This window comes from Bos indicus x Bos taurus, chromosome 7 (genome assembly GCF_003369695.1).
Source record: "Bos indicus x Bos taurus breed Angus x Brahman F1 hybrid chromosome 7, Bos_hybrid_MaternalHap_v2.0, whole genome shotgun sequence".
Lineage (NCBI taxonomy): Eukaryota > Metazoa > Chordata > Mammalia > Artiodactyla > Bovidae > Bos > Bos indicus x Bos taurus.
In genome coordinates this window covers 43,183,411-43,209,310 of record NC_040082.1, presented here as the reverse complement: position 1 = coordinate 43,209,310, position 25,900 = coordinate 43,183,411, and the positions used below count along the sequence as shown (strand labels likewise).

General features: G+C 40.6%; 1 protein-coding gene across 2 annotated transcripts in view; it reads left to right on the top strand.

Moving 5' to 3' along the window:
- The window catches only part of SGCD (sarcoglycan delta), a 1,106,710-nt gene that overhangs the window by 658,178 nt on the left and 422,632 nt on the right, over positions 1 to 25,900 (top strand). The window contains exon 1 of one of the 2 annotated variants that reach the window (XM_027545853.1): positions 1,000 to 1,313. The exons of the other annotated variant lie outside the window; for it this stretch is intronic. The gene's annotated coding sequence lies outside the window, so the exon portion shown is untranslated. Of the gene's footprint in view, positions 1 to 999; positions 1,314 to 25,900 lie in introns of those variants that run through there. 2 annotated transcript variants of the gene reach the window in all.

Here is a 25,900-nt window from a genome sequence, read left to right as displayed (position 1 = left end):
ACACCAAATCCATTATTCACAACAGCCCCTTAGGAACACACAGCACTTTAAAAATCTGGCAAGCCAGTTCTTCAAAATAAGTTGCTAGTGGGATACGATTTTGGAAGTACAATATTCATACCCCAAAAAAGAAAAGAAAAAAAAAAAAAAGCTCAGAATAAATGAGGCTTTCTCTTTAAATCAGCTTATTCTACAATGTTACTGTTGACAACTTAGCTTTGGCTTTTTAGATAAGGGGTTTTCAGTGTGGGAGAAGAGGGGTGTCCTCTTCGTATCTTTAGAAATTTCCTTTAGTGTTTTATGGAAAGGTAGACCACAGGGTCCAGGAGACAGGTACCTAAGACATTGATGGAGTGCCATCCAGAAATAATCACAGGTGCAGAGAATTAAGACACATCCTGATAAAAGTTACAATTTTTTCACCTTCTACTTCTTTATAGAAAGTATTACACAGTCTGCATTATACAACACCTATTACACCAGCATGCAAATGTTACATTTTCAGACCAGCATCTTATAGAGCAGAGAGCCACAAAAGTGCCTGAAAAATAATTGCATTATTTTTAGTGAGATCAGTAAAAGATGCACACATCAGGATGCGGGAACAACTCAGAAGTACTGAACCAGTCTGAAAATGCTAAAAATATTGTTTCCCTTCCAACAATTGAAATATTGAGCAAAGACAGAGACAACAGCAGGTAGGAAGATCAAATCAGAATTCCCATCTCTCAGTTGTAATAGGCTTATAATCAGGACTGGCAAGAGTTGGGGCAGCTAACACGGGTCATCAGCTGGGGACTGTGAGAGGAAGGAGAAAGTTGAAAAGGGGTGCGATGGAGCGGCAGCAAGAGGAGACTCAGCTGCCGCTTCTAGCACCCCAGAGCAGAGGCCCTGTGGAGAATGGCTGAGAAATCAGCATTGGCTCTAGAAGCCCCTGCCTTTGTGGTTGTGTGAGCCCAGCAGACGCATGGGCACTGGGGCAGGGGAGCGCGTCTGTGCTTGACACATGTGTTTCCCATTGAGAGCTGGAGACAGCCCAGTAGCTGGGAGTTGGCCTGACAAAGCTGTATTGAAGTACAGAGTACGGTTTCAAAGCAGTCAGAAAAAGAACGGGAATGCTGTTCAGGAAATTCTTCAGGCATGGGCAGGGACTTGGCTGCAATTCTGCAGTTGGAAAATCTGACTGGGGCAGCTTCTGAACGCAGGCTGGGCCTGCTCAGCCTCGGCAGGCCGAGTGGCTGCCTCCTTCCAGCCGCTCCACACACGCCTGGATTGTGTGGGACTCATCAGCAGCTCTGTGAAGCAGAGAAGAGGTAGGGGACTGTTCGGTCCTTGCGTTTCCACGCTTTCTCTTCACTTTCTACCTGCTGATTGTTTGGAAGTACTCCGAGTTTTTGTGGGTGGTGGTGGGGGGCGGGTGTGTGTATGTGTGGGAACAAGTTAGAACTTCATCACTTAAACATCTGGTGTGGGGATGTAATCTTTTCTTCTCCCCCAGCCCTTCCAAAATGTGCTTTTCAGCAGGGCAGAGACGCTTTGAAAAGTTAGGATTGAACTGGCAACACCATTGTGAAAAAGAAGTCTGTGAACTCTTGTGTTGTCACCCTGTTCCAACCTTCTGTAACTTTTCTACGAAAAAGGACAGTTCATTGACAGGGAAGATAATTTTAGATGAAACTGTCTGTGTTCTTTGCTTCATGAGAGTTTGGAGAGGGGCATTTATAGCAGAAAATGGCTTTCATTTTAGAGGGAATCGGGGTTTGAAGTTTCTATTTTGGATTATGCTTTCAGAGTGTAGGAACAGAAATGTGCGTATGAGATCCTGGCATCTTTTATTATCATGTGGGATTTTGACTGTCATTAAGGAGCTCAGTGATATATTTGCCTAGAAATATGCTGGATCAACATCTATAATTCTGTTTCTATAATAATTTTCAGTTTTTCTGAGTTGCAGAAGTATCTGGCACTTCTTTCAGAAAATACTTCTGTAACAATGTTGTGAAGTAATTATACTCCAATAAAAAATACTTCTGTATTTTATGAAGTATAGATAACTATAGAGTCACAGAAGGCAGTAATTTACTCAAAATCAGTTAAAAGATATGTAACCATGTGAATTTTATTTAAATTATTCTATTTTGCACCTTACTGAAGAGAGTGCTTTTAAAAATAACAAATTTTAGATAATTATTTTTCATAGATATCAATTATAATGCAACTGATTTTTACCCCTCCCCCACAAATGCTATACCTTATCCTACATTTAGCATTTAGAAAATGCAAAATATAAATGCATTTCAGGAAGTGGTTCAGTTCTGAAAGAGCTGGACCAGATCTCACTAGAGCTTTGTGATTTCTGGCAGAGCCATGAGTGACAACAGTGGTGTTTTCCACAAGGGGCTTGGCCAGGAGTATAGTTGGAGAAATAGATGAATGAATGGATTTGTGGCTGCTTTTTGAAAAGCAGAGTAGCTAGACCTCTTAGGATGGACCTCAATAAGGTTTGTGTTTACTTTTATTCTAAAATATCTCAACAAGTATCTGATAGCAAAGAGATTAGTGGATGAGTAAAGAGTGTGGGGCTGGACTTGTTCATATATGTCTGCATAAGACCTGGATACGTGTGCAGGCATTGTGTTTTGTCAGCGGCAAGTCAGCCCTCTCAGTTGGCAATTTTATTTTCTCTACAGTCTGCACTTGGAGGAGGGAATTAGGAAATGACTGGCAGCAGGACTTCTTATTCTGAGAAATGGCACACAAATATTTTCTTCATGACCATCATCTTTGGGTTGGCTTGGCTTGGGTTGGAGTGAAGAGAATTTGGAATAATTCCAAAAAGGGGGAAGAAGATAGGATAGACAGTGACTATACTTGGGTTGCCTATGGAGTGCGTAAGATGCCAAGACAGATTGGGAAGCAATGTGAACCATAGCCAAACAAACTGCCTGTGAAAAAGGAGACTCTGGAGCTCTAATGTCATGCTCCTCTAAATTTAGTTCATGTTGAGCAGTACTTTGGCCACCTCATGCGAAAAGTTGATTCATTGGAAAAGACTCTGATGCTGGGAGGGATTGGGAGCAGGAGGAGAAGGGGACGACAGAGAATGAGATGGCTGGATGGCATCACTGACTCGATGGACTTGAGTCTGAGTGAACTCCGGGCGTTGGTGATGGACAGGGAGGCCTGGCATGCTGTGATTCATGGGGTCGCAAAGAGTCGGACACGACTGAGCAACTGAACTGAACTGAACTGAGCTGAACAAGCGTGAAATAACAACTTCACGTTGCAGGGCTGTGCACAACATTGCTTGAAACTTGGAAGAAACTCTATAGTTTCCCTCTTTTAGAAGTATGGGAGGTGGAAATCCAGCTCCGCTGACATTTGAAAAAAAGAAAGAGGGGTCAAGGAGGGTAGAGGTGAAGAAATGCAGGGCAGAGGTAGAAGCTACAGGGAGGGAGGAGTCGCCACAACGCAAGCTGGGTGGAAGGAGATCCATGTGCACGGATGAAACGTACATGCTAGAACAGCAAAGCCCAGTGGGCACCGATTGGTTCAGCTTGAAATATGGGGCTAAACCATGGCCTTGGTGAGCAGAATTGTTTTATCCTGTTTACAACTGAAGACGCCATGGTCAGTCCACCATGCTCTGCCTTATGGAAGTAATCAGAAAACACATTTTGTAAGAATGGCATTGCCCAAGGGTTCAGATTTCCTAAATGAGGAGGGAGCAGGCTCTTAAGGCCTTATTTTTAACCTGTATTTGTTCCGTCCAGAGATATTTCTGCTGGGAGTGATGAGTGAAGGGGCCAGGTGGAGATGGGGGAGGGGTGGCAGCAGGCAGAGCTTGTTCCAAGGCCTGCTCATGGATGCTTCATCCTTAAGACATACTTTTGAAAAGGAATATATTAATAGAAGGATACATATGCTTTACTGCAATTTGTGAATTTAATTTTATCTCTTTTTTTATTTTAAAAACATCTCCAAGGGCATGTACCACATTGTTGGTGAAAGTATTTAATATTCCATAAGGTGAAAAGGTTCATGGAATTATGGAATTGACCATCTGGAAAGGATTAAGGCTTAACATCCTGTAGTCCAGAATCTGAGCTTCAGTGATATAAAGACCCCTTTTAACAGGGCGGGAGAAAGTCCATGTTCCCACTGTTTTAATTATACTGTTATTTAAACATGTACAAACCCCAAAATACTCACTTAGATATTACCTCTTTATTTTAATAATTATTAGGCATCCATAACACTAAAATAAATATATGAATTAAATACAGAGAAAAATATCTAACAATATTCAGGTTATCAACATTGGTTTCTTAATATAGAGGGTGTTTTAGTGTGAGCATGAGTCTTATCAGACTCTTTGCAAGACCATGGTCTGTAGCCTCCCAGTATCCTCTGTCTATGGACTTTTCCAGGCAAAAATACGGGAGTGGATTGCCATTTCCTATTTCAGGGGAGCTTCCTGACCCAGGGATCGAACCCACATCTCTTGTACCTTCTGCATTGGCAGGCAGATTCTTTTCCACGGGTGTCACCTGCGAAGCCTAGAGGATCCTTTACTAGAATTTAATAAAGTTTACACCGTGAACTTGGAACTGGAGATTATTCTGATTCCAGACATTCATACTTTTATATCCTGGATACGTACTTGCTTCTTCCATGACTTTTTTTCTCTTCAAATGTACCTTCATTTGCATGCCAAGATATCCTTTGATGTGCACCTTGAAGGAATATGTCATTTTGTTATATCACACTCTTCTCCTTTCTCTGGTCATGACAATTGGAATCAAATCACTTGTTGCCAAATGACTGTACACTGAATACAAATGCACACACCAAAACCGCGAGTAGTAGCCACTGGTCATGACTTGGATCTGCATTTCCTAGGATAAAATTTGAAAAAAATAAAATAAGCACATCAAAGAAATGAGAAAGGAAAACACAAGAACAAATTTGGCAGAAAACTCTCTGAGTCTGGAGAAAATCTGAGAATCCCTGTGTCTTGGAGACTCTACCTTGAGAAGTAATGATTTTGACCAATTCTGGTTCCATGGAGGAAACTCTGCAGGAATTTAGGAGGGAATGGCTCTGGAAACACCCCATCTATTTTTCTAAACAGTATAGCCACTTTTAGTTGTTTATATATATTGGGGTTTTGCAAGAAATTTCATTTGAAGAAAGAGTTTTAGTGCTATATCAGTGAAGGCTCCTTTTGGCTGCAAATAGAAACCCTGCTCATAGAGTCGGAACATGTAGGACCTTACTTTTTGTGGATGTGATGTATATTACACCTAGGTAGTCCAAGACTGTTGTGGCAGCTGAGCGGTGTCTCCAAAGATCACAGCTTCCTTTTGTTCATTTTTTCATCTCCACGTGTCATGTTCAAGTCAGAACAAAAATGGCAAACATGAAGAAGAAAAATACTTCTCATGAAACTTTGCCTCTTTAATCAGGAAGGGATCCCCTCCCACACAGACTTCCTCGTGTCTCAGAATATACCCAGAACTGGGTCATGTGCCTACTGGTCCCATGCAGTTATAGTCCTATGATGCGTGGAGGCCCTCTGAGTGTGGAATAGGAGCCCACAGGTCCACATCAAGAGTTTTAGAACTCTTCCAACCGTATTTTGCTTCTATTTTAAAGAAGTATACACTGAGACTAGAAAAGATATGTTACCTGCTGGGAGAACACAGGTGTTCAGAGACAAGGGCGATGCTTCTTGTCCCTTGACTCTGAGTCTAGTGTCAACTACTTGTTACATGCGTGGCTTAGTAATGACAGGCGATACTTTGGAAGCTGTGTCAGAGAAAGTAACATAATAGAATCTTAGTAGTAGGAAGGCCCTCAGAAATCACCTGGTTCCATGGTCTTTCAAAACCTCTTGAATCAAAATTTCTGAGATTAGAGTTGAAAAATCCCTCTATTTTTAAAAAATTCCTCAAGTTATTCTCTTGAAGCCAACCAGATATTGGTCTTCAGAACTGAGTCTGTTTTACTTCATTCAGTGATGGAGAGCCTCACTGTACTGCAAAGCAGCTCGGGGCATTATTTATCACCTCCAGTCTCCTCAGGTTGGGCCACATTTACATCTCTGTACTTTGTAACCCATGGCCATTGCTATACTCCTAAGGCACATTAGAGGGTGGTAGGAGGCCTTGGTGCAGAACTTGAGGTGAAGAGAAGGAATAAGGGTAGTGGTGGCCACAAATCTTGGGATAGGTCCTGAGTCTGCTAAGAGCTGAATCTCAGTTTTTCCAACTGTAAAATGGGATCAGATGCCTGTAAAGTGTTTTATCTCACATTCTACTGTTTTTTTCATTCTTAAACTCTCTTTATGAATGTATTAAAATCTTTCTCTCTCCATTGTCTTTTCTGCACCCTTCTCTTTACCCTTTCTCTGAACACGGTCTAGGCAGCCTCCTCCTGACAAAAATAAAATTCCCTAAACTCAATTCCTGTCATCTAACAGGGGCATACTGTATGAACAGGACACCATGATACATCTGTGAACCCAAGGAGTGGAGGGTTATTGTAAGCAAGAAGCAGCACAGTAAGGAAGGAGAGTGGAAGAGGGGATGATCTTGTAGCAGAGGGAGAATGATTACACAGTGAAGTGAGCCTAGGTTTTGAGGTACACAAAACTGGACTGTGACCCTGGCTGTGTGACCTTGGGCAAGTTACATCCTGTCCGTGAGCCACAATTTTATCATCTTTAAAATGAACATGGTAGCATCTACCTCATAGTATGTTGTGAGCTTGTACTTAGAGTGTCCTTAGCTTGGTGCCTTGCACATGGTAAGGACTTAAGTATGTTAGCTGTATATATTTAAAATTAGTTCCACATGATGCAAACTGACAAAGAAGGAAATAGCCATGTCAAATGATAAGATGAAGCACTGAGACAATCGGCAGAGGAGAGTTTTATGCTGAATAATCCAGGTTACTTTTTCTTTGTCACCTTAATTTCTCTGAAGATTCCGCTGTCCTTTTTCTTTCACCTTTGCTACCGCACAGAAAGGTAATCATCTTTCTTATAGTTTCAAATTCCTTTTGTCAAGTGTGAGCTGTCTTCTGTAAAGGAAGCCATGTAAGCTGTGACCTGTTGAGCAAGTCTGCAGGAGTCGGGGAGGGACATGTCACCACGGTTCACGAAGGGTATAAATCCTGTGAGATTGGTTTGCTCAAAAATCTGCTGGTTGTTGTCTCAGTGGAACTCTGGGTATGTAGGTGGATATGGAAGTGGTAGCTTTATTCTTCTTTTTAACCAATAATGCAGTGGCACCTATTACAGCAAGCACAGTTTCCTGATAAAAACTGTATCGCTGGGGGTTAGAAATTCCCTTCTTGTTCAGACCACAGAGCCTTGCCAGGATCAGACTTGACAGGATTGGATTCTCTCATGATTTCTCTGAATTTCAAAATTCCTAGAAACTCTGCCATTATTTCCCACGGTCAAAATATTTAAGCACTGAAACTGGTCTCATAAAGCGCAGAGTAAATAAATATCAGAATGATCTCTTTTCTCCACTCCGTCATTCCCCACTACCCTGTTGTCCCAACTCCATCTGGGGTTGTGGTCCTGGGCCGGCATAGTCAGTGAAGGAATATGCTTCAGACCTAGAGACGCCTGTCCTTTGCTTCCTTTTCTTACCTGTAGTTGTCGTCTTTACTGTTCTATACTCCTTCTAGCTCTTTCCTTCTGTGTTTTTATTGCTTTCCTCTTCCCATTGTCAGTTTCTTTCTTTCTTTCTTTTTTTCTTCTGTTTGTTTATGATGTTTACCAAAGTCATCTGCTTCCCTCAGTGGGAAGGAGTGCTGGCATTAGACCAGAGTCTGGACAGTGGAATTTTTACCACATGATGACAAACAGTACCTCCTAGGCTGGCTGTGACCTTCAGAGGTTTGTGGTCTCCCTTTTGTCACTGGTAAAGCTAATCCTGGCGTTTCTTAGGCCAAGAATGCAAACACCAGGTCCCAAACTGGCAATCCAGGGCTGGCCTCTGGACACATTTTGACTCATGAAGTGTTTTTTGTTTTTGGTTCTGTTGTTGTTTTTTACATCCACTTAGTTACAAAGCACTTACATGCACTGATATTATGTACAAATTTAGATCTCTAGATTATGTAGAAGAAGCTGGAGAATGGCATCCCTGGCCTGATTTCTCATGGTGCATCAGTTGGGGGAATGGGCAGTGGTTTTTGCTTTGAGAAGGCACATGTCCACTTCATTCATTGATCCTGCCTGCCTTATCTGACATCAGTAAGCTCTCAATAGGGTGTCTCATCTTGAACACAGAATATAGAAGATCATTCAAGTGACCATTTTTTTCAGTTCTTTCAAGGGTGGTACCTACAGTATATTCTAGATACTTGAAAGAGAAGTTAAGACATCATGCCTTAATTCTCCCAGAGGACACCATCGAGATGGGCTAAGTGTCCATTGGGAAGAAATAGAGTAGAACAGCATAGTGGCCAAGAGTGTGGGTCTCATAGTTGGACATTCTTTGGAATCACCACCTCATAGAATTGTACTTAGGATTAAAAATTTGAAATATGATAGAAATCAGAACAATCACTGCCACTGGGGGTGAGGACTGATGAGGAAGGGACTTAAGGGAACTTTCTAGGGTGATGGAAGGATTCCCTGTCTTGACTGAATATTTTTTATACACATTTATAAAAACTCGAGCTGCATAGTGAATATCAGTGTGTTTGACTAGTTTTAAGTTATACCTCAGTAGACATATATACATGTGAGCAGGTGTATATATAGACATGTGTGAAGGCATGCAAAGTGCATAATAACTTTTAGCTGTTACTGTTATCCTGCTTCTTTCTGGACATGTTGAATATTAAAAAAAATAATCTTTAAAAATTATTTCTTGACTAAAGATGAGATGACGAGATTTTTCCTTTCAGACCACAGATTTTATTGCAAGTATGTAAGAGCACAGATAATAGCTCAAGATCCTTGCCAAGCACAATTGTCAAGGGATAACCTATGGGATCAATGCTTATTTTTTGGAACTATTGAATCACTGTAGCAGGGTGTGCCTAATTTGTTACAGCTGTTTTTCATGATGCTGTAAAAATATATGGGTTTAAGAGAAATATCAAAGATAATTTATTACGTGGGTGAAAAATGCCTGTACTTAGAGTAACATGTGCCCTGGCTGAGATACAGTAGTCACTCAAAAAATATATGAAGAATTGTCTTAAAATTAGTATCTGCATTGAGAAATTTTAACTATAAACTGTTACAAAAATATGTTCTTAATTAGTAATCACAGTTTTCTGACCAAGTATACACACATATCTGAAAGCATTTAAAACCAGAACTAGAGCAGAGTTTTCATTCAGGCACTCTGGGTTCAAATTTTTGCTGTCTTTAACAAGCTGAATGACTTCAAGTAGGTTGCTTAACCTCTCCGTTTCTCAGTTGCTTTAACTGTAAAATCAGGATAGTAATTATATGTCTATGAGGATTAAATAGGTTCAGTATAGCATTAGAACAGAGTCTAGTACACAGTGACCATTATGCAAGTACATATCATCAGTTTTGTATTCTTTGTGTTAGGAAACCTGGTTTTGTTGTCATTTGCTTTTGGGTATTGTTCAAAAGGCAGCTGAATGTTGGTTGATGAAAGTGATATCAAATAGCAGCTTCAGTTGAAAAGACTAAAGCCTGAAATTTGTGGGAAACATGCTGGTTTTCAATTTAGCCGTCTTGTGACTAACTTACTCTGTGACCTTGATGAAGTCACTTCACTTCCCTGGACCTAGTTTTCTCATCTGTGATTGTGACTTGAATTTTATATAGTCTATGTTCCCTCCAAGTGTTGTGTCTCAGTCTTTGATCTTACATGTTTGAGTCGTGTTCATTATTTTATTATACAGCTTGGTCCCCAGGTCACAGAAGCCCCAAGTCACAAGTGGCCCAACTGCAGCTGCCATCATCAGGTTCTGATACGAATCATCCTTGAGGATATAAGAAGCGCTGGGTTTATGTACCATAGTGTAGCTGAAAAGGTTATAGAGGAGGCCACAGTGAGTGGGTGCAGTGCCCTTTGCCTGTGAAAATGATACTATTAAGTTTGCTATCAGTATTTGAAATTACTTTTCCTGTTTAGGGTGTTCAGTTCACGTTCTTTCCTGGTTCTCAATGCAGTGTCAAGGACCACGTTTAGAATGCTGTATGAGTGGTATGCAGAGCCAGATCTTCCCTGACTATCAAGGTTCCTTCAAGTCTTTGCTCAGATACTGCTTTCTTCATGAGATCAACCTTTCTTATGCTTTTAAAATTTGAACCTGCCCAGCTCTCCACCCCTAGCACTGCTTATCTATGAACTTTTCCTGTCTTTTTATTCTTTGGTCTTTTACCTGTAGCCCCCATTCTCTTAGAAAATAAGTTTCAAACATAGTTTTCATGTTATTTAGCTCTCTCTCCCATCATGGTCTCCTGCCACTGACTTGAGATTAGGGATCTGTGGCTTTGCTCATCGATGTGTCCTAAATGCCTCGAGTAGTGCCATGGGATGACCTGAAAGAAAACACAGATTTCTCAGGTGGTAGCAGTGCATATGCCCTTTGTAAATACACCCCATGCTAAATATATCTAAATGGTAATTCTAAATGCCTTGCATCCTTTTCAGCAAAAGTTAAGCTTTTGCCTCATTCTGTGTTTAATGGAAGGAAACACAGAAATTGAGTCCAGACCCTAACCAACTTACTAGTTAGGAGCCCTTGAGAACATCCCATCATTCCTTAGGACCTCAGTATCTTAATATATGAAATAGTTTTAATAAGATTGATCCCCTAGAGTGTTGTCAGGAATGTATGAGCTAATGTATCTGATAATGCCTAGTACAAATATGTATGTGTGTTTCACAAAGATATTTCTGTCTGAAATGACCTCAACTGACACTTCACACATCTAAATCTCTAGGACAGTGAGAATGAATGTTCATAATTATACTGAAATATCTTCTAATTCATCAGAGATAAGGATTTTGAATTTAAATATAAGGTGTTTTGTACTTTGGAGAAAGACTTTAATGATAATATCTATACAACACAAACACACTCAAACCTACCTTAACCTAGCAATTCAGTGTCTCAGGTCTTCTCTGAGAGGTCTGTTGGGACATCTCTGAAACCTGTATAACCCATTCCTGTGGCTTTACTTATATGCAGGGAACTTCACATTTCATTTCTGAGCCCTGTCTTCCCCCTGAATTCCAGATTCATTTCTAAGTGCCTTTGTGACACCACCCCCGTGGATTTTTCTGTGCATTTCAAAATCAACATGACTGAACAGAGCTCTCTCTCCCCGCCCCCTCCTTTTACTCCATTTGCCTCCTGCCCCACAAGCCACTGGTTTCCCAAATTTCTCCATCCTGATAAAGGGCACTATCATTCACCTGGCTGCTCATGCCAAAACCCTAGCATTCTCCTTGACTCCTGTCCTTTACACATGCTCTCTGTCTTGGGAAATAGCAAATTCTCTTAGCTCTACTTTCTAAATATAGCAACTGGTCACATTCTCACTCAGCCTCTACCCAGATCTGAGCTACTGTCACCCTCTTTGGGTGACTGCAGGAGTCACAAGTCCCCAGTTTCTCTGCTGGCATTCCTGTCCCCTGCAGTATGCTCCTTAGAGAATGAGAACAATTCCAAAGGGAAAGTCTGATCACTCTTGTGCCTTGGTTCTCTGACAGTGACTATCACAGTCAGTGTCATACCTGTGGTTTTACTGTGGCACGTAAGACCCACGGTGCGCCCCTTCTGCCTGCACTTCCAAGCTTACTTTCAGACACTCTGCCCTGTGTATCCCCTGATACATCCGTACTGTTCCTGAAACATGCCAAGTGAGCCCTTGCCTCAGGGCCTATATACCTGCTGGTGTTGTCTCCTCTACTGGAGTGCGCTCCCAAATGTCCTCATGCTTTACTCTCTTGCTTGTTCATGTTTTTTCCTCAAACATTTCTACCAGAGAGGCTTCCCTGGCCATCCTACAGATCAGAACTTCCCCAGTCTTTGTCCCCTTCTCTGGCTTTACATTTTCATTCATAGGACTTTTACCAAGAGTAAGTATGACAGCTCGATATTTGCCTGTCTGTTTGTCATTTCTTCCACTAAAATGTCAGGACCAAGAAGCAGGGAATCTGCCTTTTACTGCTTAATGACTACTGCCAGCGCATTGTAATATGCAGTAAGTATTTATCTGTTTAAATAAGCATTGGTATCAGAAAATTAGTGGAAACATCCTGTGTTCACCCCTAAAAGCTGGTTGAGTTAAATATCATGTACCATTCAATTTTAAACTAACTTAAAAAACAGATTTTTGTGTTTTTTATTGGACTATCACTGAGCTATGTAAGTACATCAAGTTAGATTGCAAACAGTAAAGAATGAAAATATCACCTTCTTTTTGTAAAAAAGAAAAATTTTAATGTGAGTATGTATGCTTCGAGTGTATATATTGCATAAAGCCTTCATGTGTATTGAACATTTATATAGGCATCTGGTCCCTTCACTTCATGGAAAATGGATGGGGAAACAGTGGAAACAGTGGCAGACTTTATTTTTTTTGGGCTCCAAAATCACTGCAGATCATGACTGCAGCCATGAAATTAAAAGATGTTTACTCCTTGGAAAGAAAGTTATGACAAACCTAGATAGCATATTCAAAAGCAGAGACATTAATTACTTTGCCAACAAAGGTCCATCTAGTCAAGGCTATAGTTTTTCCAGTGGTCATGTATGGATGTGAGAGTTGGACTGTGAAGAAGGCTGAGCGCCGAAGAATTGATACTTTTGAACTGTGGTGTTGGAGAAGACTCTTGAGAGTCCCTTGGACTGCAAGCAGATCCAACCAGTCCATTCTGAAGGAGATCAGCCCTGGGATTTCTTTGGAAGGAATGATGCTAAAGCTGAAACTCCAGTACTTTGGCCCCCTCATGCGAAGAGTTGACTCATTGGAAAAGACTCTGATGCTGGGAGGGATTGGGGGCAGGAGGAGAAGGGGACGACAGAGGATGAGATGGCTGGATGGCACCACTGACTCTATGGACGTGAGTCTGAGTGAACTCCAGGAGTTGGTGATGGACAGGGAGGCCTGGCATGCTGTGATTCATGGGGTCGCAAAGAGTCGGACACGACTGAGCAACTGAACTGAACTGAACTGAAGAAAGAAGTTGATAATAGTTGACTCTGTGGAGAAAGGCTGAAAATGTAAACGAAAAAGAGATTTTAACTGTATCTCCTTCAGGTCTTTTAAATATATGCACTTGTCTAATTTTTTTTCAGTAAAACTGTTCCAACACTTACATGTTCAAATTCTGAAAAAGCTAGAAGATGTAATACCTAACTTATAATTAGTCCAAATATTTATTTAAATAGGAAATGCCATTCCTGGATCATTTTATACAAACAGACATTCCCTTTTCTAGGCAGATTTTACAAGGAAAAAAATGTCGATTATTATATCAAAAGTAAAAGTACAGTGTTGTTACAATTGTCAAAACTGTGTCAAACATTAGCAATCCAAGACTAAAACCTTGTATGGATGGCTGAGTGAAAAACAACCTTGAAAGCAGATCATTTAAATCTGAGACCTCAAAAATTAACATGGCTAATGTAAAATTATTTATGTGCCAGAATCATCCAAAATGACTCAGATTTACAGTAAATTCTAGAAACTGTAATGAACCTGGGAGAGGACTTGCTTATGCTTGCTATTTATATAAACTGGTTACAGTTGTAAACAGTGCTGTAATTCCTGTTTACTTTTAAGTGTTCTGGAAATTCCAACATGCTGCAGCAGCATTAATCCTAGCTCACTTGGTTTGTATAATTTGTTTCATTTCTAAATAACTGAATGTATTTATTGGCCTAGCCATGTTAATTCTGAACTATTGCCATAGCCTATGAAGCAGAGTATAGTTAATCCACATTCTCTCTCTGCAAACCCCTCTCTTAACTCTTTCATCTGAGCTCATTCAGTGCCCACCTTGCTGACTGTCCTGCTTCTGTTGAGGATGCTCTTAAGGCTGAGATGCTTGTGTCCCCTGCCAGAAAACTTGTTCTAACTCTATGTCTCACTTGAGTTGTCCCTTGGTCAGGATGGCCTTCCATGACCAGCGTGGGTCACCCCCTACTCTCTATCGTGGAACCTGCCTTGTTTTCTTCCTTCCACCACTTTAGTTCTAATGGTTTCATCCATTTACTCGTTTACTGTCCATCTGTCTCATTAAAAATACAAGCTTAGTAAAGACAGAAATACCCCACTTATCCTTTTGGAGACCTGTATAGCCCCAGGTTCTACTGTGGTAACTGGCACGTAGTTGTTAGTTGCCCGGTAGTGTCCGACTCTTTGTGACCCCGTAGACTGCAGAACTCCAGGGCTCCCTGTTCCTCACCATCTCCTTGAGTTTGCCCAAGTTCATGTCCATTCCATCAGTGATGCTATCCAGCCATCTCAACTTCTGATGCCCTCTTCTCCTGTCCTCAATTTTTCCCAGCATCAGGAAAGAACAGAATCAGCTGTTCATATCAGGTGACCAAAATACTGGAACTTCAGCGTCAGCATCTGTCCTTCCAATGCGTATTCAAAGTTGATATCCTTTAAGATTGAGTGGTTTGATATCCTTGCAGTCCAAGGGTCTCTCAGGAGTCTTCTCCACCACCACAGTTTGAAGGCATCAATTCTTTGGCTCTGTGCCTTCTTTTGGACAAGGAAATGGCAACTCACTCCAGCATTCTTGCCTGGAGAATCCAATGGACAGATGAGCTTGAATGAGCTGGGGTCCATAGGGTCACAAAGAATCGTACATGACTGAAGTGATTTTTCATGCACACATGCTTTCTTTACGGTCCACCTCTCACAACTGTACAAACCTTTGTCAGCAGAGTAATGTCTCTGCTTTTCAACACAGTGTTTATATTTGTCATAGCTTTCCTGCCCAGAAGCAATCATCTTCCGATTTGATGGCTGCAGTCACTGTCCACAGTGGTTTTAGAGCCCAATAAGAGGAAATCCATCACTGCTTCCACAGTTTTTCCTTCTATTTGCCATGAAATGATGGGGCTGGATGCCATGAGCTTAGTTTTGTTTTTTGTTTTTGTTTTTTAATATTTAGTTTTAAGCTGACTTTTTCACTCTCCTCTTTCACCATCATCAAGAGGTTCCTTCATTCCTCTTTGCTTTATAACATTCGAGTGGTATCTGCATACTGAGGTTGTTAATATTTCTCTTTCCTATCTTGATTTCTAGCTTGTAAACTCATCCAGCCAGGTATTTCTCATGATAAAAAAACAGGGTGAAAACATAGTAGATGGTCACAATTTTTTTTTCTGTTGAAAAATAGATTGGGATTGGGGTTTCCTTCACCTACCAGGTCTGTGCTTTGCTATGTTTCTTTCTCCCATGGTATGTGACTGTACAGAGTATTGCACTCATTAGGATTCCCATAAATCCCCTTATGGAACAAGACACTATGAAGCTTGGTAGGTGGAAGAGTCAAGCAAGCCTTAATAAAATGCCTCTCAAAGCCTCCTTGTCCTCATCTCTACCCTATTAGTAGAGTGGATTATGGCCCATAAAATTTTACAGGCTGCAAAGAAAAAGCTTCAAGAAACTTGATAGCACTGATGTATCTTTAGAAAGTTTATTGTTTTTTAATCATCCCTCAAAACATAATCATTTTCCACAGATGACTGATAATGCAGATACTGTAATGGTTTTCTAGATATCTCTTTTATTTGGGGAGAAAAGAAAAAAAAATATTTGTTCTTCTTCTGAAGAAGAACCCGACTGAAACAAAAACACTGAACACAGAAAGTGATGGTTTCTAACAACATTCTTCTAGAATAAGAGTTCAGCCTCATGAAGGATGCCAGCTGTGTATGTTTCTGCCCAAAGACCTTCCATCATCCTTATATCAACTGATAAAATATAGGAAGGAGAGCAACATAAGATTTTCTGGTAACTATCTGGTATCTACTATAAATAGATTTAGGAAGGGAAGTGAACATGGGTATGACCACTTGAGTATGATAAGGCCAGTTTCTATGTTCAGATGTCAAAGGCTTGTCAAAGTCTTTGGATTTAACACTTTGAGACTCAGTGTAGGAGAGCCTTAAGCTAGGCGTAGAATGTGACTTCCTGAATTAGAAGAGCAACAGCTACAAGACCAAGGTACCTCTTAGGCTGAGCTTGGCTCAAGGATCTTTGTGAAGACTTCATAGTGATCATGGCCTTTGTACAAATCATATGGCTCCTATGACTGATGTTGGGCAGTTGTGAGGTCATTGAAAAAAATCTTCATGGTAGCCAAGTGACCACGTCTTGGTAGTATGATCAGTGACAGAAGTGAAACCAACCATACAACCTAAGAGGAGGTTCTCCACAAGTCCAAGTCATAAAAATGGACGCTTTCCTTGAGACTGTCACATTAAATGAATGTCAAGACCATGATTTCAGTAATATTGCATGATCCTGTGTCTGAAAATTTGAATGTGTGAGACCACGAGGTTACAGCTCAAAACCAGGCTTTTAAAATACCCATCCAGAATGATTTTCTTTGGAAATTCCATGTCTATTATTCTTGGCAACTATTAGCCATTGTCATAGATGATTTTTATATTATTACATTGCCCTGATGATTGGCAGGTCCTCTTTATTAATAGCAAAGCAGCACAAAGTTTACAACATTCGTTCTCTGGGAAATGTAATCCTATTGCATTTTGTGTGCAAAGAAACAGGGTATCTTTAAGTCACCTGGATTTGTTTATGAACAGGTGAACATTTAAAATAGCCTCATGAAGGAGTAAAGTAATGTTTTGGAGTTAATCCTATTTAACATCAATATAGTTGCATGTGCCTTAGGTAAGGGAGAAAAGTTGTATAAATTTTCATTCTTTTCCTTCTGATTTTATAGCTGTTTACTTTTGCTGGAGGATATTCATTGCCATTTAGCATTGGCTTGATTTTTATTTGTTCATTGAGTAAATGTATGCCATTATGGGGCTTCCCCGGTGGCACTGCTGGTAAAGAGCCTGCTTGCTATTACAGGAGACTTTAGAGATACAAGTTCAATCCTTGGGTCAGGAAGATACCCTGGAGGAGGGCACAGCCCCATACTCCAGTATTCTTGCCAGGTGAATCCCATGGACAGAGGAGCCTGGTGGGCTATGGTCCATAGGGTCACAAAGAGTCAGACACCACTGAAGTGACTTAGCAGAGCACAGCATGCTATTATATGTAATTTTGCAAACATACGTGTAATTACATTATTGAAAATATTTAATTTTTGAGAATTTTTGATGCATAATTGGTATAGAGGGAGGGTAAAATAAGATGGTCAATCACATCAAACAACAAATATTTATTCTGTATCTATTGTGGCCTAGACATTGCTATACTCTTATAAATCAGATTTTTACTCCCTTGTTTCAGATTTGGCCTTGGATTTTCACTGACTTTTCAATAACATTTGAATCTCTTATAACCATCTCCAAGGTCCAGCATCATCTGACTCCAGCCAGCATTTCAGCCTCATCTCATGCTCTTCTCTGCTTCATTCAATACAATAAATCACACAGACCTTGTCCACATTGGGACCCTTGCCTTGGCTTTCCTTCTTCCTCCTGGATTCATTCTTTCCTCCCTTCCCTTACTTTGGTGTCTTTTATTGTCCTTCAGATCTCAGCATAAATGTGCATCCTTAGATAGTTCTCTCTAGATGAGTCATGCGTCTATATAAAATAATTTTCATCCTGTGATAATCTTTTTCACGTTACCAGATATATTTCACTGTAGACACTTTACATGGTTCGTTTTGTCTCTTTAAGCATTTGCTGTTCAAAGTCTCACAACACTAGGCTTGTGAGCTTCCTGAAGGCAAGGTAAATCTTCCTTGTGATATCCTGATACTCTGTGTAGTTAATAGAATTTGTTCGATGAGGGAATAGATGGATGAAAGACATTTAGAGAAATTTAACTTGAGATGGAAACTGGAGTGAAAGTGATGAGTTTAACATTCATAGAATTACAGAACGAAAGTATAACACTGGCCATTGTCTCTGAGTTGGGAGAGAGAAAGAGGCAGAGAGGAGAGTTTGAAAAGACAGAAATCAGAGATAGAAGGAAGGGGCCCTGGACAGAAGTGTCATGAATTCCAAAGAAGGACAAGGTTTCCAGGGGAGAAGGAGATGTTGGTCAACCAAAGCTTCAGCAGGTCCAAGAAAAGGACATTGAATTTTGACCAGGGACATAATTAGTGATTTTTGAATGGGCCATTTCAGTACATAAATGAGAATATGAAGTTTTTAGTATTTGTCAAGGACCTGGGGACCCTGGGCATCAATGAGAGTAAAATTAGCAACATGTGGAGAAAATCACAAAGGTAAGCTAAGATTGTGTTTAATGACAAAGAGATTTGGGCACAAAACACTGAAGACTGCAAAGAATGTTAAACTCAGTACATTGCTAAAGAGGATGATAGAAATGAAAGCTCCAGGGTAGGAATGCAGCAAAAATGTGAGGAATGGGAAAGCATACCATTAGGATATGGGAGGAAATGGGTAATCTGGTGAGAAATAACACAAGTAGAGGAAAAGGTGGACCCTGGGATGCTTTTTTTGTGTTGGATGTAAATTTGGGTTCTTGAAACATGATCCTTGGGCCTTTTGTATCCAGAATCAATTTTGGTGCTTGCTAAAAATACAGATTTCTCAAAGGGGCCTTCAGTTCAGTTCAGTTCAGTCGCTCAGTCGTGTCCAACTCTTTGCGACCCCATGAATCGCGGCACACCAGGCCTCTCTGTCTATCATCAACTCCCGGAATTCACCCAGACTCATGTCCATCGAATCGGTGATGCCATCCAACCATCTCATCCTCTGTCATCCCCTTCTCCTCTTGCCCCCAATCCCTGCCAGCATCAGGGTCTTTTCCAATGAGTCAACTCTTCACATGAGGTGGCCAAAGTATTGGAGTTTCAGTTTCAGCATCAGTCCTTCCAATGAACACCCAGGACTGATCTGATCTCCTTTAGGATGGACTGGTTGGATCTCCTTGCAGTCCAAGGGACTCAAGAGTCTTCTCCAACACCATAGTTCAAAAGCATCAATTCTTCGGCACTCAGCCTTCTTCACAGTCCAACTCTCACAGCCATACATGACCACTGGAAAAACTATAGCCTTGACTAGACAGACCTTTGTTGACAAAGTAATGTCTCTGCTTTTTAATATGCTATCTAGGTTGATCATAACTTTGCTTCCAAGGAATAAGCGTCTTAATTTCATGGCTGCAATCACCATCTGCAGTGATTTTGGAGCCCAAAAAAACAAAGTCTGATACTCTTTCCACTGTTTCCCCATCCAAATGCGCCTAAGTCTTACCAAAGTGATTATTCCTTGATGCAAAGCCTATGAATCTGCATTTATGGTTTGCAGGGTGGTTCTTGCACATTCAAAAGTCAGAAAATCCTTCTCAGGGGAATGTACATAGTTGTACCTTTTATCAAGCTTCCTGGTCGCTCAGATGGTAAAGAATTCACCTGCAATGCAGGAGACCCAGTTTCCATCCCCTGGGTAGGGATGATACACTGGAGAAAAGGATGGCTATCCACTCCACTATTCTTACCTGGAGAATTCCACAGACAGAGGAGCCTGTCCATTGGGCTGTGAAGAGTTGAATATAACTGAGTAACTAACACTTTGACTTTTTTCACTTTCACTGAGCTCAGCTAAGCAGTGATGTATTATGATGATGTTCTACTGAAGTTTTGGTGTATGCTTGAGGTTCTTTATGTGAGGGACCAGAAGACTCTCCAGGTTTTATGAAGCCTGGAACTTAAATAAATTGTGGGACTATTTTAAGGAAAAGAATATTAGAAATACAAACTCAAGTTTATAAAGATGACCACATACTTAGAATGAGAAAGGGACTTCAAGTTTTAATTTTTAAAAGCTGAACTATTGTAAAATCCAGGGAAAATAACATTCCTAATTATGTGTCTGACATACTTTTTCTACAGTTTTGTTTGCATATCCTTTGATTGCCTCTTTGTATGACAACTCTTGTCACACACAAGTGATATGTGGTGCTATCACTTTCTGTACAGACAATAGAAAGGTAATTGTCTCCTATTCCAATTTCAATAAAACTTAAAAAAAAATATTGATGGTGGTGAAGTACAAAGCATGCAACTTTACTTACGGAATACAGACACACAGTGCACACACCCTGAAAACACAGGATTTCTGGTTTTCTTTTCCATAGTTCCCATAGAAAAAGAAAACACTGTGGGGGACATTTGTTTTCTGTGCTGCATTGAGTGTATTCTTCAGTCAGTTCAATTCAGTCGCTCAGTCGTGTCCGACTCTTTGCGACCCCATGAATTTCAGCACACCAGGCCTCCCTGTCACTCAGACTCACATCCATCGAGTCAGTGATGCCATTCAGCCATCTCATCCTCTGTCGTCCCCTTCCCTCCTGCCCCCAATCCCTCCCAGCATCAGAGTCTTTTCTAATGAGTCAATTCTTAGCATGAGGTGGCCAAAATACTGGAGTTTCAGCTTTAGCATCATTCCTTCCAAAGAATACCCAGGACTGATCTCCTTTAGAATGGACTGGGTGGATCTCCTTGCAGTCCAAGGGACTCTCAAGAGTCTTCTCCAACACCACACTTCAAAAGCATCAATTCTTCGGCCCTCAGCTTTCTTCACAGTCCAACTCTCACATCCATACATGACCACAGGAAAAACCATAGCCTTAACTAGATGGACCTTTGTTGGCAAAGTAATGTCTCTGCTTTTCAATATACTATCTAGGTTGGTCATAACTTTCCTTCCAAGGAGTAAGCATCTTTTAATTTCATGGCTGCAGTCATCATCTGCAGTGATTTTGGAGCCCAGAAAAATAAAGTCAGCCACTGTTTCCACTGTTTCCCCATCTATTTCCCATGAAGTGATGGGACCGGATGCCATGATCTTCGTTTTCTGAATGTTGAGCTTTAAGCCAGCTTTTTCACTCTCCACTTTTACTTTCATCAAGAGGCTTTTGAGTTCCTCTTCACTTTCTGCCATAAGGGTGGTGTCATCTGCATATCTGAGGTTATTGATATTTCTCCCAGCAATCTTGATTCCAGCCTGTGCTTCTTCCAGCCCAGCATTTCTCATGATGTACTCTGCATATAAATGAAATAAGCAGGGTGACAATATACAGCCTTGATGTACTCCTTGACAGGATAGAATTTCTGTTTTGACTGGATGTCAATGAAAATTGAATTCTATGGCTTGAAATTTTAAATAACTGATGATTGGGGAAAAAAAAAAAAAAAAAAAAACTTCAACTAGCTTCTGGCTCCTCTGCTACCCCCAGGTATCTGGTGCTTGCCATCAGAGGACATGTTTACATGGCCACATGTCCTTTGGTCCTGTACCTTCATGGTGCTATGCTTGGTGAATTGGCACCAAGGGTGGATGGAGAATTCCTGCAAGACATTCTTACACAAGGGGAGCTGGCATAATGTACCTCTACAGGGAAGTGGCTGCAAATCATATAAATACATATCTAAACTATGTAAACTCGCAATTCAGATTCCTCTTATTTGGACCTCCAAAATGCACGTAAATCCTCCAAAGCCACCCAAAATAAAGTGAAGTTGAAAAAGACAGTCTTTTTCATCTTATTTTAGTTGGTTTTACAAAAATGTGTGATGAGGTTAATACACTACTAGAGAGGGCCGCTTTGAAGTCCATGGAAGAGACTGGATGAGGGAACATCTGAAACTACAACTTCATGCCCTGTACAGCAGATTTCTCCCAGGAAGGACAAAAAGAAACCCAGATTGGAGTCTGGATTGCCTCTTAAATTTTTATTATTTCAACATGTTTCCTTTTTTCTTTTTTACTAGAAAATTCAATTTACTCAGCTTATCTAAATTTTCTTCTTCCAAGCAGGATTATTGATAACAGATGTATCCATTACCTTATTGTTTGGCTGGCAACACTTTGTATATTTTTTTTATTTTAAAAAAATTTATTGGAGTATAGTTGATTTATAATTCTGTATTAGTTTCAGGTGTATAGCAGAGTGAATAACTTATACATACATCCACTCTCTTTTAGGATATTTCCCCATATAGGTCATGACAGACTATAGCATTCCCTGTGCTCCACAATAGGTTTTTATTAGTTATCTCTTTTACATATAGTATTGCCAATCCCAAGTTTCTCCCTCTCCCCTATTCCCCCTTGGTAACCATAAGTTTGTTTTCTACATGCATAACACAGTTTCTGTTCTGTAAATAAGTTCATCTGCACCAACTTTTTTAGATTCCACATATACGTTATAATCATTTGTACAAAACGGGTCCCTTTCTCCCTCCCTTTCTCCTTCCTTCCCTCCTTCCTTAAATTGCAGTCTGGAATTATTATTATTATTATTATTTATGTGATTCCTTAAGGTAGGCTGGTAATATGGTTCAGATCCAGGAGTCCTCATGGCATGCATAATCCGCCACTACACCGTGTATCAGAGAATATAGGTTTTGATCCTCTCTCAGCTACTAACTCCTGTGTGGTTTGAAGGGCCACTACTTCAGCTTGCTGGCTTTTAGCTCCTCAGCTGGTCAGTTCACACTGGGGCAAAGTTAGTGGTTTCTAGGAGTCCAAAGGTTCTGCAAAAGTGCTTCAAGGGTGGCCAAGTCCTCACTCTTCCTTTAAGCAGAGGAGCTCTGCTGTTTCATATGCTAGACTTTAGGATATTTCTACCTTGAAATAGTCGCATTATGGAAAAAAAAAACATTTACAACTTATTCACTTTGCTATACAATTGAAACTAATACAACATTGTAAATAAACTATAATCAAAAAAAATTAAAAAAAAAAAGCAGCGGCAGCAAGGAAGGCATCTGGCTTAATAAAAAACAAACAAAAGGGGCATTTTTTAAATAAATTGTCCCAAATGCCTGGAATGACCAGTCATTCCAGTTCCATTGTTCCAATTCTCATAATTTGCTTTTGTATCTGTTAAAAGTTTGTTTGGGGTTTTCCTGCTTAATCAGGGTTGAGACATTATTCTAGGTCAGTGGTATGTAACCTTGTCTACACTTAAGGATTATCTGGGGAACTTTTAAAAATTCTAATGCCTGGGTCTTAGCCTTGTGATTATTATTTTGTTAATCTGAGTGTCAGATCAGATCAGTCGCTCAGTCGTGTCCGACTCTTTGAGACCTCATGAATGGCAGCACGCCAGGCCTCCCTGTCCATCACCAACCCCCAGAGTTCACTCAGACTCACATCCATCGAGTCAGTGATGCCATCCAGCCATCTCATTCTCTGGCGTCCCCTTCTCCTCCTGCCCCCAATCCCTCCCAGCATCAGAGTCTTTTCCAATGAGTCAAATCTTTGCATGAGGTGGCCAAAGTACTGGAGTTTCAGCTTTAGCATCATTCCTTCCAAAGAAATCCCAGGGCTGATCTCCTTCAGAATGGACTGGTTGGATCTCCTTGCAGTCCAAGGGACTCTCAAGAGTCTTCTCCAACACCACACTTCAAAAGCATCAATTCTTCGGCGCTCAGCCTTCTTCACAGTCTAACTTTCACATCCATACATGACCGCAGGAAAAACCATAGCCTTGACTAGATGGACCTTTGTTGGCAAAGTAATGTCTCTGCTTTTGAATATGCTATCTAGGTTGGTCATAACCTTCCTTCCAAGGAGTAAGCGTCTTTTAATTTCATGGCTGCAGTCACCATCTGCAGTGATTTTGGAGCCCAGAAAAATGAAGTCTCACACTGTTTCCACTGTTTCCTCATCTATTTCCCATGAAGTGGTGGGACCAGATGCCATGATCTTCGTTTTCTGAATGTTGAGCTTTAAGCCAACTTTTTCACTCTCCACTTTCACTTTCATCAAGAGGCTTTTGAGTTCCTCTTCACTTTCTGCCATAAGGGTGGTATCATCTGCATATCTGAGGTTATTGATATTTCTCCCGGCAATCTTGATTCCAGCTTGTGTGTCTTCCAGTCCAGCGTTTCTCATGATGTACTCTGCATATAAGTTAAATTACCAGGGTGACAGTATACAGCCTTGACGTACTCCTTTTCCTATTTGGAACCAGTCTGTTGTTCCATGCCCAGTTCTAACTGTTGCTTCCTGACCTGCATACAGATTTCTCAAGAGGCAGGTAAGGTGTTCTGGTATTCCCATTTCTTTCAGAATTTCCCACAGTTTATTGTGATCCACACAGTCAAAGGTTTTGGCATAGTCAATAAAGCAGAAATAGATGTTTTTCTGGAACTCTCTTGCTTTTTCCATGATCCAGCGGATGTTGGCAATATGATCTCTGGTTCTTCTGCCTTTTCTAAAACCAGCTTGAACATCAGGAAGTTCACGGTTCACATATTACTGAAGCCTGGCTTAGAGAATTTTGAGCATTACTTTACTAGCGTGTGAGATGAGTGCAATTGTGCAGTAGTTTGAGCATTCTTTGGCATTGCCTTTCTTTGAGATTGGAATGAAAACTGACCTTTTTCAGTCCTGTGGCCACTGCTGAGTTTTCCCAATTTGTTGGCATATTGAGTGCAGCACTTTCACACATCATCTTTCAGGATTTGGAATAGCTCAACTGGAATTCCATCACCTGCACTAGCTTTGTTCATAGTGATGCTTTCTAAGGCCCACTTGACTTCACATTCCAAGATGTCTGGCTCTAGGTGAGTGATCACACCGTCGTTATTATCTGAGTGTAGGTGATTTAAAAGTGCCACAGGTGCTCCTGATGGGCATCAGGATTGTGAACCCTAAGTGGAGATAATCACTGCAACTGTCAAGTTTGAATAATCTGTGTATGGACAAAAAAATCACATGTGTGATGTCCATATCCACAGCTATATAAATATTTATTGAATATTCATTTCCATTTGATAGCTAAGTTACATAACGCCCTCCATTGCTGGAGACAAATGTTAGAGAAAAGGCACAGGGTGTGGTGGCAGTATTCACTAGCTTCTGTTCACTGGTTTGTCAAGAATTTCTCATTGTTCTTCACACCTACAAGGGTCCAAAACAGCTACTTTTGTCCTTGCCCTCCACCCCCGACAAACCCTGGAGCCACAGATAAATGGGTCAGCTTCTCTAGTGTTAAGTTAGCTGATGTATAAAACTAGTTGATTAGAATCAAAGGATCTTGCAAATAGGATTCTAAGATTTTGTTTAATTTATGGAATATGATTCCTTGGAAAAGAAAGGTCTAATTTCCTTCAGACTTATAAGACATTTTCTTCCCTTCTCATTGATCTCGGTGTGTGAAAAGGTCAGTGAGAGATGACATTGCTGTGTTCCCATGTTGTTTCAAATACCCCTGACTTGCAGAATTATAAGGGACTGAGTAATACCGTTGAGATACTTTCATAATGCAACACTCACTGCTTGGTTGGGAACTCAGGGCTTTGGGAGCCAGAAGTGGAAATTTGCAAGGATCCAAGTAAGAACTTTCTCCTGTGTTTGCCTTGGACTTTTACAACCCTAGATGGCAATAGATTTTATAGTGGGTGGAAAAACATTCAGCATTTGTTCATCATGCACGCATTCATTTATTTTTTACTTATTCATTCCACACACATGGGTTTAAACTTATACTCATATTAGACCTATTTTTGGTGCTAAATAAGTACTCAGAATGGCATAAATGTGTATAGGTCTTCACTGAACATTTGAATAGACCTTAAGTAAGAATTCATTTGGCTTTTCAAATGGAATTCCCCTGGTGTATAAAGGCCACGGGTTCTCTGGGGGATTTTTAGATTTTATGTGTGCATTTTAATTATTAGCTAAAAACCATACAGTAAGTATAGTCTGAACCATCCAGAGGATG